The following is a 13192-nucleotide window of genomic DNA, read 5'->3' as shown; positions in this document are numbered from 1 at the left end:
TGCAGAATGGCCTCAGACTAACAGTTCCCACAGGTCTGTGGCAGAAGAAAACATAACTCCCTGGAGAAGACACTTTCATCTAGGGGTCAAATAATCCCCAGGAATAATTTTTAAGGATACTGAGGAGATCACAAGGGAAAAGGTTAAAACAAAAAGCCATACACACCCCAAACAGATAAGAAAACAAGCCACCAAAAGTAAGAATCAATAGAAACAGATCCACAAATGTTCCAGTTATCGGAATAACCTATCAATTACAGTATGAAGCAACTGCATTTAAAAAATAAAAACATCCTCAAGAACAGGTGACTATTAAAAGTGATTGGAGGTTGGAAAAGCAAGGCAATGTTTTTAAAAGTGCTTTTAAACTGTTTCTCCCCCTCAACCCAAATAAATTTATAACTTAACAGATCAGGATAAGACAGAAAACACAGGGTCATAAGAATTTGAACATAAAAAAAAAAAGAAACTCAATGAAAATAAAGTTGAATCACTTAAATCATATTTGGGAATGTATATATTCAAACTATCCCTTTACTTTAGCTCACATAATTGTTAGTAATTCTTGTCTGCTCTGAGGAATAATATCACAGATCATCCCAGGTCATGGAGAAATGTAAAATCCATTCATTTGGCTTTTAAAATTTATCTTCCTAAACCTTTAAATTATGTTTTAATTTTATAACAATTATAAGCACAGTCATACATCTTTTGGATTTATGAATATCTCTTATATTTTAATATCCAGACTTCACAGAGTATATATATATATATAGCTCAATGAGTTTTTCTTTGGGGTATGGGGTGTTTATATAAGAAAAATATGTATTTCCCTACCCAAATTAATACATTTTTAACAAAATAGGGTTTGAGAAAAGTCTCAAGTCATATTGTTAGATGACTAAAGCCAGTGGATTAACATTTTGAAAATGTCTGAATGTCAACAAAGGTAACATGCTGCCCAGACATTGCCAATATCAACAAGTACACACTGCACATACATAGAATCCGTGTTAAAAATCATATTGTCAGATGATCAGAAAGATAATTTTAAACCATTTATATCCTACTATAACGATATGCAACTTATATTTATAGGCATTTAGTTACATTTCAATACATGGGTTAGAAGGTTTTGGTTGACCTATAGTTTTGGTTTTTTTTTTTCCACTTAAGATAATTTTTAAAAAAGGCTTCTGTTTCACAAAGCTTTATCTAATTAAAAGAAAGTTCCTTTTTTTCTTAATGGAATCAGTGCATTTTATGCATATTAGGTATTAAATTCTGAAACTGGGACCAGCTAGTAATCTGAGCAAAGACTAAGAACATAAAGTACTTTCTCAAAAGACTAATATCAGAAATGTCTCCAAATTAAACAGAAATTAATGAAAGGATCTACTGGGGGCAAAAGTCTGAAGCATAAGAAATCAAATTTAGAGGGCTAAAATCAGTGGGAATTTACATATTGTTGGTAATTTCCCTCTGGATTAAATGAATTAATTTTCTAAAGCACTCAGAATGTGCCTGAGACTTTCAAAATGCTATAAAAATATTTACAAAATAAAACAAATGGGTTGATGACTTTCATTAACAAGGTCTCACGATGCTATCAAGTCCTGAACCAAAGAGTACTTTAAAATATGAGGCCCAAGAGACCTTCCTGCAAAGGAGAAAAGGAGCAGTGGCTGTGGCAGCGTTTCATGATATGAAGAAGAAAGACTCTTTAGAGGCCAACTGTGGCCCTCAGGCAAGCTGGGCTAAGACTCTAGGCCCCAGGAGGATTGGGACCAGCTGAAGAACACAGGTGAAGAACAGTACAACCTGAGGCAACAAGGGAAGCTAAAACACCAGAAAGGATCAGGAAGGTAACCCTAAAAAGAACTGAGAATCATAGCATAGTGGGAAGTGGTGCCCAGCCAAAGAACTTCAGTCCAAGTCTCTTGGTTTGCTGTAGAGAGGGGCTGGAGAGGTGAGGCCAGAACTAGAAAAGACTCCCACAACTGTGTCCAAAAGATACAAGTCACATGAGTGTCCAATTCAAACAGTAATCTGGCACAGCCAAGTTAAGAGCATTTTTGTTATTCTTTTTGTTCTTCCTACTAACAATCCTCTGCAATACTAACCTTTTTTTTTTAAAGCTGTTTTTTGAGCATGTTTCAGAAACAACAGGCTAGAGAGCGCATAGGGAACCTGTGTGTTGCTTTACAGAAGAACTGAGGTGGGGAAAGAGAGTGTAATATTGCATAAAAAAGACAAACAGTGTCCCTGCAAACACTTGGAGACTGGGTGGAGGGCAGGGGGATGGGAGAGCTGGGGGGATAAACACAGGCAGAGTTGGCTATGGGACAGGAGTAGAGGGATGACCTGTCAGAGGCTTCCTGTCACTTCATCTGTAGTAGGCATTCCTACCATTAACATGCTCCCACTTTTTCAGAAAGCTCTTCCTGAGAATTTGCACCAAATCCAATCCTACACATCTTTCAAGGACTGAGTCCAAGGCCCACCTGCTTTAAAATTATACCAAGCTAGAAATTAACCTTTGCTTAATTTATCTTAACACGTACACTTCATGTTTGGGTGCCATGAACAATCTTGACTTTCTTGTCTGCATTTGTCTCATTTGTCCAGATTTTAATCCATTTGAGGGTAAGAACAATGCCTCGGTGTTCTTGGGATTCAACAAAGAATTATAGAATTAATTTTCCTTCAAAATTTTCTAAGGCCATTATTTCTCACAATTGAAAATTAAACTTTCAACAAACAATAAATTGTCCTACCTCAGATACTCAATTGAATTAAAATGCAAAGTGAACTTGCAATATAGACTCATTTGTTTATTATATTTTCATTGTGACTTTTTCACAAGAAAAAATGGTGGTACCAGCACTGGGGTGATAGGGGAAGCAGAATCACACAAAAGATGTTACAATTCTCAGAATGATGCCCCCAGAGAGTAAAGCATTATTATATCTCACCTATGCATGCCTGGTATTAGAGAAATTTGGTGCAGATGATAAAGCATGGGAAGTGATCAGAATAATGAGATTTAAAAAACATGCATATATATGTAATAGCTGTAGCCAACAATTAACAAACACTTTATTATGTGCCAGCACTATACTGAGAATACCATACTCACATTAAATGTTGAAGCAACATTAAGAAAGAGGTAGTTTTACAGGCACTTTACATATGGGAAAACAGAAGCAACTTGCTTAAGGTCACAAAGGTAGCAGGCAGCAGAGCCAAGCCTCTAACTCAGTTTTCTACCTGCAAAGTTTGTACATTTGCTCACTTGTGCAAAAAGGTATTGCACAAGAAGGACAAGCACCTCCAACTCCTCCAGGAATATCCAGGGAACCAAGACTCAGGAGAAAGTCAATGGCCCTGAGGCTCTGAGTTTCAGTTCAACTCCATGGCATGCCTTAACACAAAGCAAAACTTCCAAGTAGAACAATGGACAATGCCACTCCAGGGCTATCATCTGGTCCTGGAAAGCTCTTTGCAAATTCCCTAAGAGAAAACTGATAACCCAAAGAAATACTTTTATCCTTTTAGAAGAATAGCAAGCTTTTAAGGGTAAAAAGACTGCCTTTTCATATCTGTAGGGCTAATCTGAAGCACCATGAAAGCAACCCAGTCACTCACTGAATGCTAGGAGAAAAACAGTCAAGACCAGTTGCTCAAAGGTCAAGGGTGTAGTAGGCCAAGAGCACTAGCAGCCACAGAGAATAACAGAAGCTACCGACTGACTGCCAGGTAGTAATGAAGACTGGCCTTAGAGAAATGGTGGAGGGGAAGGGAAGAATTCTGGAAGGAATCAAGAGGCAGAGATATTTCTAAGTAGAGTTCAGAGTCAAAAATCATTTTTAAAATCCACACCTTTGACTCTCCTCCCCAAGCCAAGGAGGGTCCAATAGGTTAGGAAATCAAATTTCTTCAGTATGTCACTCTATGAGCATTTCTTTATTAGAGTCAATATTTGCTTTTGTTAATCAAATGAACTTACATGACATATCTGAACATTCATTTACAAGCCAATACATACATGGAAAAGTCAAATGGAAGGGTCTTGGGGACTCTGGGAGAACTACCACCTGGCACACTAGGAAACTGTTCTGAAAAATTAGTACAATAACAAACTAAACTACGATCACCACTTCCATCCCAACAAATCAAATCCAGAGTGCAACAATAATCCCTGATTTACATTTTAAACTTTCAGATTTCTGTAAGTATGTCCTTGCGGGGGCTATTCTTCAAACCTGTCAGTAGCCAACAGCCCCAATGAGCATTATCCCAAACCCTAGGCCAAACCACTGTAGGCTAATGACAGTACTCCCTGAAGAACTTAGAAATGGTGTTTAGAAAGGCCACAGGATTAAATGAATCATTTAAAGGTGGTTTCTGTCTTGTTTTTTTTCCCCCCATGAAGTGGCAAATTCTAGAAAAATTAAGAATGATAATCATTGAAGGAGGGTTTCTTTTTAGACTGAAATGTTCTGACACATAATTTAAGAAGTTTCTGAATAGATGAAATTGGCCTGCATATGATTTTCCTCAAGTCAAAAAACCTATAATTATGCAACTTAAGCAGCCACGCTATTCATTAGACACGTCATGTGTTATTCAATGTCAAAACACAGTATTGTCACTATTACTATTTTTCTCAAGTCTTGAATAGGCATTAAAGGTACATGATCAATACAACATTAAGCAAAAATGGGTGATTAGGTGCTATAATCAAATTCAACTTAAAATTTATGATATCAATGAGAAGAAGAGGCTGGCTAAAGCAGGAACAAATATGAAATTATGAAGGCAAAATCAGTGCTGGCCATCTAGAATGTGGAAGGCCAGGAGAAGGGATCTGAGATAGGAAAGAGAGGAGACAAACCAGCTATTTTTACTGAGGTAGACTCAGGTAAGCCAAATTTCAGGCCTTTTGTGACTAAAAGATATAGGAAGCAAGTGGGTAGAAGGCCTGTAGTAATACAGTTATTTTCATGTAGCACAGCATGAACACATGACAGTTTATCCAGCACCAGTTCCAACACTGCTGAAAGTCTATTCACACTTTATTTGTTCAATACAATTTTCCAAGCCACAGGCTTTTTAAAAAGCAGCAGCAGGTGGTGGAAAAGATTTTCTATCTTGGCATCCCCAACTCCAGGTGGGCCAATACTGGATCAACAGACCAATTAAACTTTTCTTCCACACCAGCAGCCAGACTGGCAAGGGATGGTAAGTAACACATTTTCTTAACCAACTATTTTAAATAGGGCCCTTCTCACAGCCTCTGCTGTCCCATGGCCGGCAGCTTACATTACAGCACACATGGAGAGAAGGCTCCTTTACTGAGACCTAGCCTTGAAGTTTTGGAAGCAGAGATAAGACAGGTCTTGCAGTACACGGTCCCTTGGGTCTTCAAGCGAACTGCCTACAGTGAACCTGACATGAAAACAAAGATTCTTCCTCCCTCTTCCTCCTAGCACAGCCACATACTTCTCTCTCTCTCTCTCTCTCTCTCTCTCTCTCTCTGTGCCACCTCCACATTCCCAGATGGCTTTTTTTCTTTCCTTTGATGTTTCCTATGATATCAACTCAAGGTCCTTTTTAGAATCCTCTATAATTGCTAAAAAATGACCAAATACTTCATTACCTTACAATCCATAAAACATCTTCACAACTAGGATATGTGTGTACATGCACACACTAGGAAGACATGCCTTCATAACAAACTTCACCTATTTATTCCTCACCTTTATATCTCTGGTACAATTGTACAGTTTTGCCAATGACCAGGCTGTTTCCTGATATTATATCCTAAACACAAATTGCAGAATTGATGTTTTTCATTCTACAAACCATGTGTAGGCACATCTAAACAGGACCACTAACAATTAGATATAGTTGATAAAATTAACACAGTGTATTTTATTAGTGAACTACCAGACTAAAACAAGGCGGACATTTAGTGTTCTTAAGAGTTGATAACTCCAATTCAACATGACTCATATACTAAGAAGAACTGATAAACATTAAAAGTCATAAAGTACATATAGCCATTTTGCAAGGAGGAAGGAAGGAAAGGACACAGGCACTGCCTGGTTATATTTTAAATTTCTTAGAATAAAAGGGTCATAGAGTAGGAAGATCTTATTTTCTGACATAGGGAATACATATTTCCTAATCTCTTCAAATTAGAACTTGATTCTTCTGTGAATAAAATATGTGTTCCTTTTGGATAAATTCAAATGATAGTATGAATCACATCTCCAATCCCTCTCCACCAAAACAAACAAACAAACAAACAAACAAAAAAACACCTTCTGCTCTGAAAATTCAGCTCCAATTATCTCTAGCAACATATACCTATGTACACACCTACCTGGGTGTACGTGTGTGCGCGTGCGCATGTGTTTCCTGGCAACTTGATATTAAACAATTATTATACACTCATCAGGAGTTGAATTTAATGACTTACTCACTGCTTGAGCAATACTTAATAGAAACTTGGTTACTTCTCACTACACTGAGCTTTAAAGTCATAATTATTACTCCACACAGATATTAGTGTGGTAAAATTAAAACTGAATCTACATTTTATAATTGCCTCCCACTGGCAGTGAAGGCAGAGAGCATAACAGTGTATGCCACAGGCTAGGAAGCAGCTGGTTTCTTTACAGACACAGTGACTATGGGAGAAATTCTCAAGAAATCTTCACCTCTATAAACATCTTAGGCCGCCCACACAATTCTCTTATCACGATAACACAGAGAGGGAAGTGGTACAACATAACAACTGAAAAGGCAGCTCTGGAGTCAGGTTTCATTCCAACTGGGCTATTTATTTGCTGGCTATGTAATCTGTGACAAGTCACTTCCCTAGAGTCTGTTCTCTCCTCTGTGCAATGGGTATAATTACAGTACCTAGTTCATTGTGTTGATATGAGGACTAAGTGGGATAAATGTAGGTAAAATGATAGGAACAGGGCCTGGTACGCATGAATGAAATACTGTCACTATAATTATTACAAAATTGGTAATTTATCTGTAAACGCAATTAGTCTAAATACTGAAAGTATTTTGCCCTTGGATCTAAAAAGTATCAAGTGCTGTTTGTACTAATTTCCTAAGAACCAAGTTGAACTCATAAGACTGCAATGCTCATTGAGAAGCTTTGTAAACACGATACTTCTCCCCCAGGTCAGAAAATTATTGACCTTGTAAATGCTTCTTGAGCACTCAGTCCAAGTCCCACAGAGGGAGAAAAGCTTTCAAGCAAGGAGGAGGAGGAGCTAATACTGCTGCAGAGGACAGGTAAAGTGTAGCAGGTAGGTGAGGGCTAATCTGAACTGTGTCTTGAAGGATGAGCAAATGGTGGTCAGCTATTCCCCAGATTGGAGTAGGGGCTACAAACAACTCATGCCTCTCTACTCTCCTCCATCGGGACTGATTTCAGAGTTAAAATAGTCAAACAAAAACACTGAGAATGAACAGAGAAAAGCATAGATTTTTAAAAGGAGCATATCTTCACTGAGTACTGTGTACCAGGCAGTCCTTTGTCACGGCAGTGTGGATTGGGCATAATTGTAGAGATAAGGACCCTGAAGCACACACAGGCTAAGTCATTCACCCAAGTCACAAAGTTAGTAAGTGGTGGAGTTATAGCTAACCTTAGGTGTGACTTAAAATTACCATGCCAGTGTCTAAACTACTACACAGAAATATAAAAACACATCTCACACAAGTCATAGAGCAGTGAATAAACTATTCTTGTCTAAAGGGATTCTCCTAAAAATCACTTCTTTTAAGAGAGAAAGGAAAAGTGAAAGAAAAAACAAAAAACTGAGCTCTACCTCAGAACATCCTTCATTTTATAGACAGATGTTTCCTTAGAACATTTGTAATCTTCTATAAAACTACACCAATAAAGGCATAGTACAAAATAGTGCATAAAACAAATTCTACAATAAATTAAATTCATAAAATCATAGATCTGCCTGTTATCCAAAGAAATCTGGGCATTTACAGACTTCTTAATCTTCAAGGTTATGTCTGTCTTTAGTTAAACCTAAATGACTTTTCTACATTCTTCGTACCCATTTTCCCTGGTAAACTGAAAAGAAATAGTGAATTCAAGGTAGCAAGCAATATTTACATAGAATTTCCCATCCAACATAATTTCAATGGCTGTGGCTGCCATTTTCTCTCTGGTATTCAAGTCCTTGGCTGTACTCAAATTTTCTACAGTGAGGACAAAGGCTTGAGGAACAGAATCTGGCTTTGACTCTATTTAATACCAAAGTTCTCACAGGAATTTGTGGAAGCAAAGACAAAAGGGAATGAGGATTAAAACCTCATACAATTATTGAGAGGGTTGGCAAAGCAATCAACATGGTGCCTCAAACACAAAGAGGCAACATTAAAAAATTATTATGCTACATTAACTGTACTTTATAGTATTGCCAGTATGAATCTTCTATTTCCTAGTGTCTGCTGAATCATAGGGTTTCCCCACTCACTTTGGAAAAATGTTTTAAAATTAATAAAGCATATGATTGAAAAATTCCAATAATACAATAATATGGTGTCTCCAATTCCCAAACTCATTCCCAAAGGCAACCATTGCTATGAGGTTTTTGATGTTACAATCCCATGGGAATGTTCTATGTATAAGACATCCCCTTCTAAAAAGAACTACAGCAATTTAAATATTTATTACTGAAATAGTAGAAATAAGAAAAAAAAATGACTAACCCTGAGGAAAACTACTCTCAGGATGGAAATCATATTAACAATCTCTGTGCCCTACTCTTCAATAAGTACACAGGAACAGATAGAATAGTGAGTGGCTATGTCAGTTTAACATCAAAATCTCCATTCTAAAATAACAACATAAAGACAAACAAATATATCTTAGAAGAAAAAAAGTTACATATTAAAAACAAGAAAGGAGTAATGCTAAACAAAGAATAGAAAGTGATCATTAGTAGGGGGGACTTTCATTCTCTCATTCAACAAATATTCGCTGAGCATAAACCATGTACCTGGCACTCTGCAGGTGGAAGTCAATAAGGTCGATGCTGTATTTCCCCTAAAGAGCTTTCATAAATCTCTGTTCCATGTAAAATTTTCTAGAAAGCCCTTATATAACTATCTGGACTTTGGCTCTTGGTGCGATGAGAAAGTTTGCTCCACAGCTCAACAGCACGAATTATTAGAGTCTTTATAAAAGGGGCTGGTTCAGCACCTCCTAGAATGTGCCAGGCAGTGACAACAATAAATCTGAATTATTCTTTCACACATGTTAACTTATTTATACTTCATAACCTTTGCTTAGAATTATTTTATTCTCTGCTTTCTATGGTTGATGAAACTGTCGCTCTGACAGGCTAACAGATGCCACTTCGATCTCACAAGAAGAACTTGAACCCTGGTCCTCTACTCCAGAGCTACAGAAGGAAGAGCCACCTCCTGGGCCATATAGAAAGTCAACTCTCTACCAGATCACAGTCCTTCAAAGATCAGAAGGCATATTAAACATCTCCTTCCCTGAAAATAGTTGCTTCTCAGGACAAATAAGAGTCCTCAAGTTCCCTCAACCAAGTTGACTTGCCTTCATATAAACATGTTTCATTTGTTAATTTAAAGATTAATTCTAGAATAAAAAAATAAGAATCATAGCCATGGGTATTTTGGTTTAGATATGAAGTGTTCCCCAAAAGTTCACAAATGAGACAATACAATAATAAGGAAAAAATCCCAATAACAAATGCGACAAAATATGAATAGAAACTTCACCAATATAGTTAATACCAAATAAGCACATGAAAAGATACTCAACTTTATTGATCATTAGGAAAATCTAAAATAAAGCCAAAATTAGACACCACTGCACATCTATTACAATGGCTGGAATTAAGAAGACTGCCTGCTCCAGGTGTGGGCAAGGATGTAGAATGACTACATTTTCCTTATACCTCATATAATTCCTAATTTTCAGACAACTATATTATTTAAAAAGTACATTTAATCTAAACCACATGTAATATAATTTATTCTTACCACAATGACTTGGAAAGACTTCATACTATGTCTTAGTGTTATCACTAAGATTTTTACGTAAAGTATGGAAACATTAATCTAATCAGTAGAAAATGTTTATAAAAAAATCAGAAATCACTTTAGTCTATAATCACCTCACCTGAGTATGACTGCTTTTTATTATTTGTTTTTCTAATCCAGTGGTTCTCAAAGTGTGATCAGCAGACAGACCAGTAGCATCTGTGAACTTGTTAGCAATACAAATTATGAAGTCCCACATCTGGGGGTACAGTCTTTGAATTTGAACAAGCTCCCCAGGCATGGGAAACTTGAGACCCACTGTTCTAATATATGGTTTAAAGTTATAAATTGTGTTTTCTCCGAGATTCTTTCTGAATTCACAGAATTTTAAGGCAAAAAGGAGCAAATCAATGTTTCCAGCAAATCCAGAACTGATTCAATCAGCTGTTTCCCCATTTTTACACTCCTAAATTATTTTAAGCTGCTTTCTACAAAAGTGTTTGTTTTAAAATAGGCTTTTCTACTTAAATATCCCATTTACTCACATCTATTTTTGAAATTGCACCCAACGTTCCTCCAAAATTTACTAATTGGCATCTAATTTTAGCTACAATTTGTCCTCTTCCAGTGAGCATCTGTGCAACTTTTAATTAGGTTCATCTAAATGGGATGAATGTTTTAAATCTAGTTAATAAATTTCTTACATGCTTCACCAAGATACTGAAGATAGAAACAGAATGAAAGTGGAAATAGTATCAGGCTGAATCAGAACATCTGGGACTGTCAATAATATCCTCTGAGGCTTTGGGTTAGTAACTTAATATTTCTGGAGTGCAATTCCCTCATTTTAAAGAGGGCCTCGGAGTAGATGACCAAGGAAGTTAATTTCAAGCCCAAAGATGTATAAATCTGCTAGCATATTTTTACATTCATGTGACATTGCTAAATTACTTGAAATATTTTATCTATTCTTAAGATTCAGGAACCTTGCTATCACACTACTTCCTAGACAACTGAACAAAGAATATGAACATACATTTTTTTTTAATTGCTAAAGTATCAAAATGGCAGTGGGATTTTAAGTCTCTTATTCTTTCCTGGATCAGTTAATTTATCTATTCTTTCTTGGATCAGTTAGTTTATCATATTTTATATGGAGATGCAGAGCATAAATCCCCCAAAACTTTGCTTTCATACTGTCAATAACAATGTGGCTCTGGAGGTAGATCACCTGTGTTTGAATTCTGGATCTCCCACTTAAGAACTCATTGTGATCTTGGACGAATTATTTAAACTTCCTTTTTTCCTACCTTCCATTCAGAGAGGATAATAATAATATCTTCTTCCACAAATTAAATGAGAGAATTGATAAATAGCATGTAGCACAGAGTCCAGCATGCAATAAACAATAAATATTAAAAATGTTAACTATTATTATTTGTAATGTTGATTTTCTAACTATAAGGTACCAGAACCGATGTGCAATTCAATTTAGTAAACAGGATAACCTACTCGTGCAAGGCACTTCATCATTTGAAGTACAAAGCTAGGGTCCTCAAGATATATCAGAATTACTTGGGAAGTCTGCTTCAAATGCAGGTTCCTGAGCTCTACTTAAAGTAAGTATCCCAGGTGTTTCTAAGGAAAAAAGAAGACAGTGTGAGAAATCTCTCTGTAGGAGTTTCAAAGAGACAGAACATATGCCCTCAAATACTTAAAAATCTCCAAGCACTTTTCTCATTACTCACTATAGCTACACAGAGCCACAGTATTGGCCAAGCACCACACACATCTTCCACAGCCCTTCCATTGAGATTCCATCTGCCATCACTTGAAGTTCCAGTGTATCCTGATGCAATGACCTAACGTGGCTCTTGGCTTTATACATGACATCTGCCAAATAAAAACCCAAGCACCATTAAGCTCTTGATTACTGAATGTTCCTGATACAAGGATTAATCCTGACTCCTAAAAACAGAAAAACTTACTCTGATTGCTGACCCATGAAGCTGCCTGTGGCCTCACTCACAGTCCTGATCTCAGCCTTGCATGTACAAACACCGGCATGCCTTCCATGTGTATATTTTCAATTGCAATGTGTCAAAACCCAGAAACTGTTACTCATGAAGAACTTCAGCGCAAACAAAATAGCAACAATTAGGGATTAGGGGTCTGGGAGAGAATGTAGACTATGAAAAAAGAATTAAACTGCATTATAAATGTATGTCAAGTCTCCTTGAAAGATACGGCTGGGGATAGACCAAAGTAACCTTAGAAATGTGTTTTGAGCTGTGCACGGTATTGTACACCTGTAATTCCAGCAGCTCGGGCGGCTGAGGCAGGAGGATCAAGAGTTCAAAGCCAGCCTGAGCAGTTCAGCAAGCCCCTAAACAACTCATTAAAACCCTGTCTCTAAATAAAATATAAAAAGGAGCTGGGGATGTAGCTCAGTGGTTAAGTGCCCCTGGGTTCAATCCCTGGAACCAAAAAACAAAAGGAAAGAAAGAAATGTGTTTTCACCAAAAACTGTGAAAGTAAAGGCAAAAACAACTCCACATAAACCCTGTGAGCTAGCTGAAGCTGTCTGTCACAGAGAGAAGGGTTCATAATTCTGAATATGCTTCACTTGTGTACTGGATTCAAAGCAGTAAGTGGATGGTAGATGGCAGGAGCCAAGTTTCTTGATTTTGGAGAGAGAAGTTATAGAAAAGCAAAGGGAAAAGAACAAATTTTAACCATGGAGTACTAGATTACTTACTATGGGTTACCTTAATATGGGTCCAGATGGAAAGACACAAACAACTAACATTCCTGTGCACACACACATTGGTAAACATGCACAAACTTTTTACCTTTGTCTGCTGAAAGCAGGACATTCTGGTGGCAGCAAGCCCACCCAGAGACAGGATCCTAGTTTCTAAATATCATTTTCCATTAAAAAGAACCAGAGAAACTTGAAGAAATAACTGATTCTGGGGCAGAGACAGAAAAAATACAATCCTTTATAGAATCCCAAATAACTTACATGGTCACTCATCACCCCAGGAGGTGGAACTTAGTTTTAGCTCCCTCCCTTGAGTGTGGGTGGAATTAATGACTTGCTTCCAAAAAACAAAATGTG

At 37.0% G+C, this 13192-nt stretch overlaps 1 protein-coding gene across 7 annotated transcripts in view; it reads right to left on the bottom strand.

The window, feature by feature from the left end:
- The window catches only part of Nsmce2 (NSE2 (MMS21) homolog, SMC5-SMC6 complex SUMO ligase), a 224494-nt gene that overhangs the window by 176698 nt on the left and 34604 nt on the right, over window positions 1-13192 (bottom strand). The window lies entirely within an intron of this gene.

The sequence above is a fragment of the Marmota marmota genome, unplaced genomic scaffold (assembly GCF_001458135.2).
Source record: "Marmota marmota marmota unplaced genomic scaffold, marMar, whole genome shotgun sequence".
Lineage (NCBI taxonomy): Eukaryota > Metazoa > Chordata > Mammalia > Rodentia > Sciuridae > Marmota > Marmota marmota.
The sequence above is the reverse complement of the archived record's forward strand: the minus strand, read 5'-3'. Positions and strand labels throughout refer to the sequence as shown.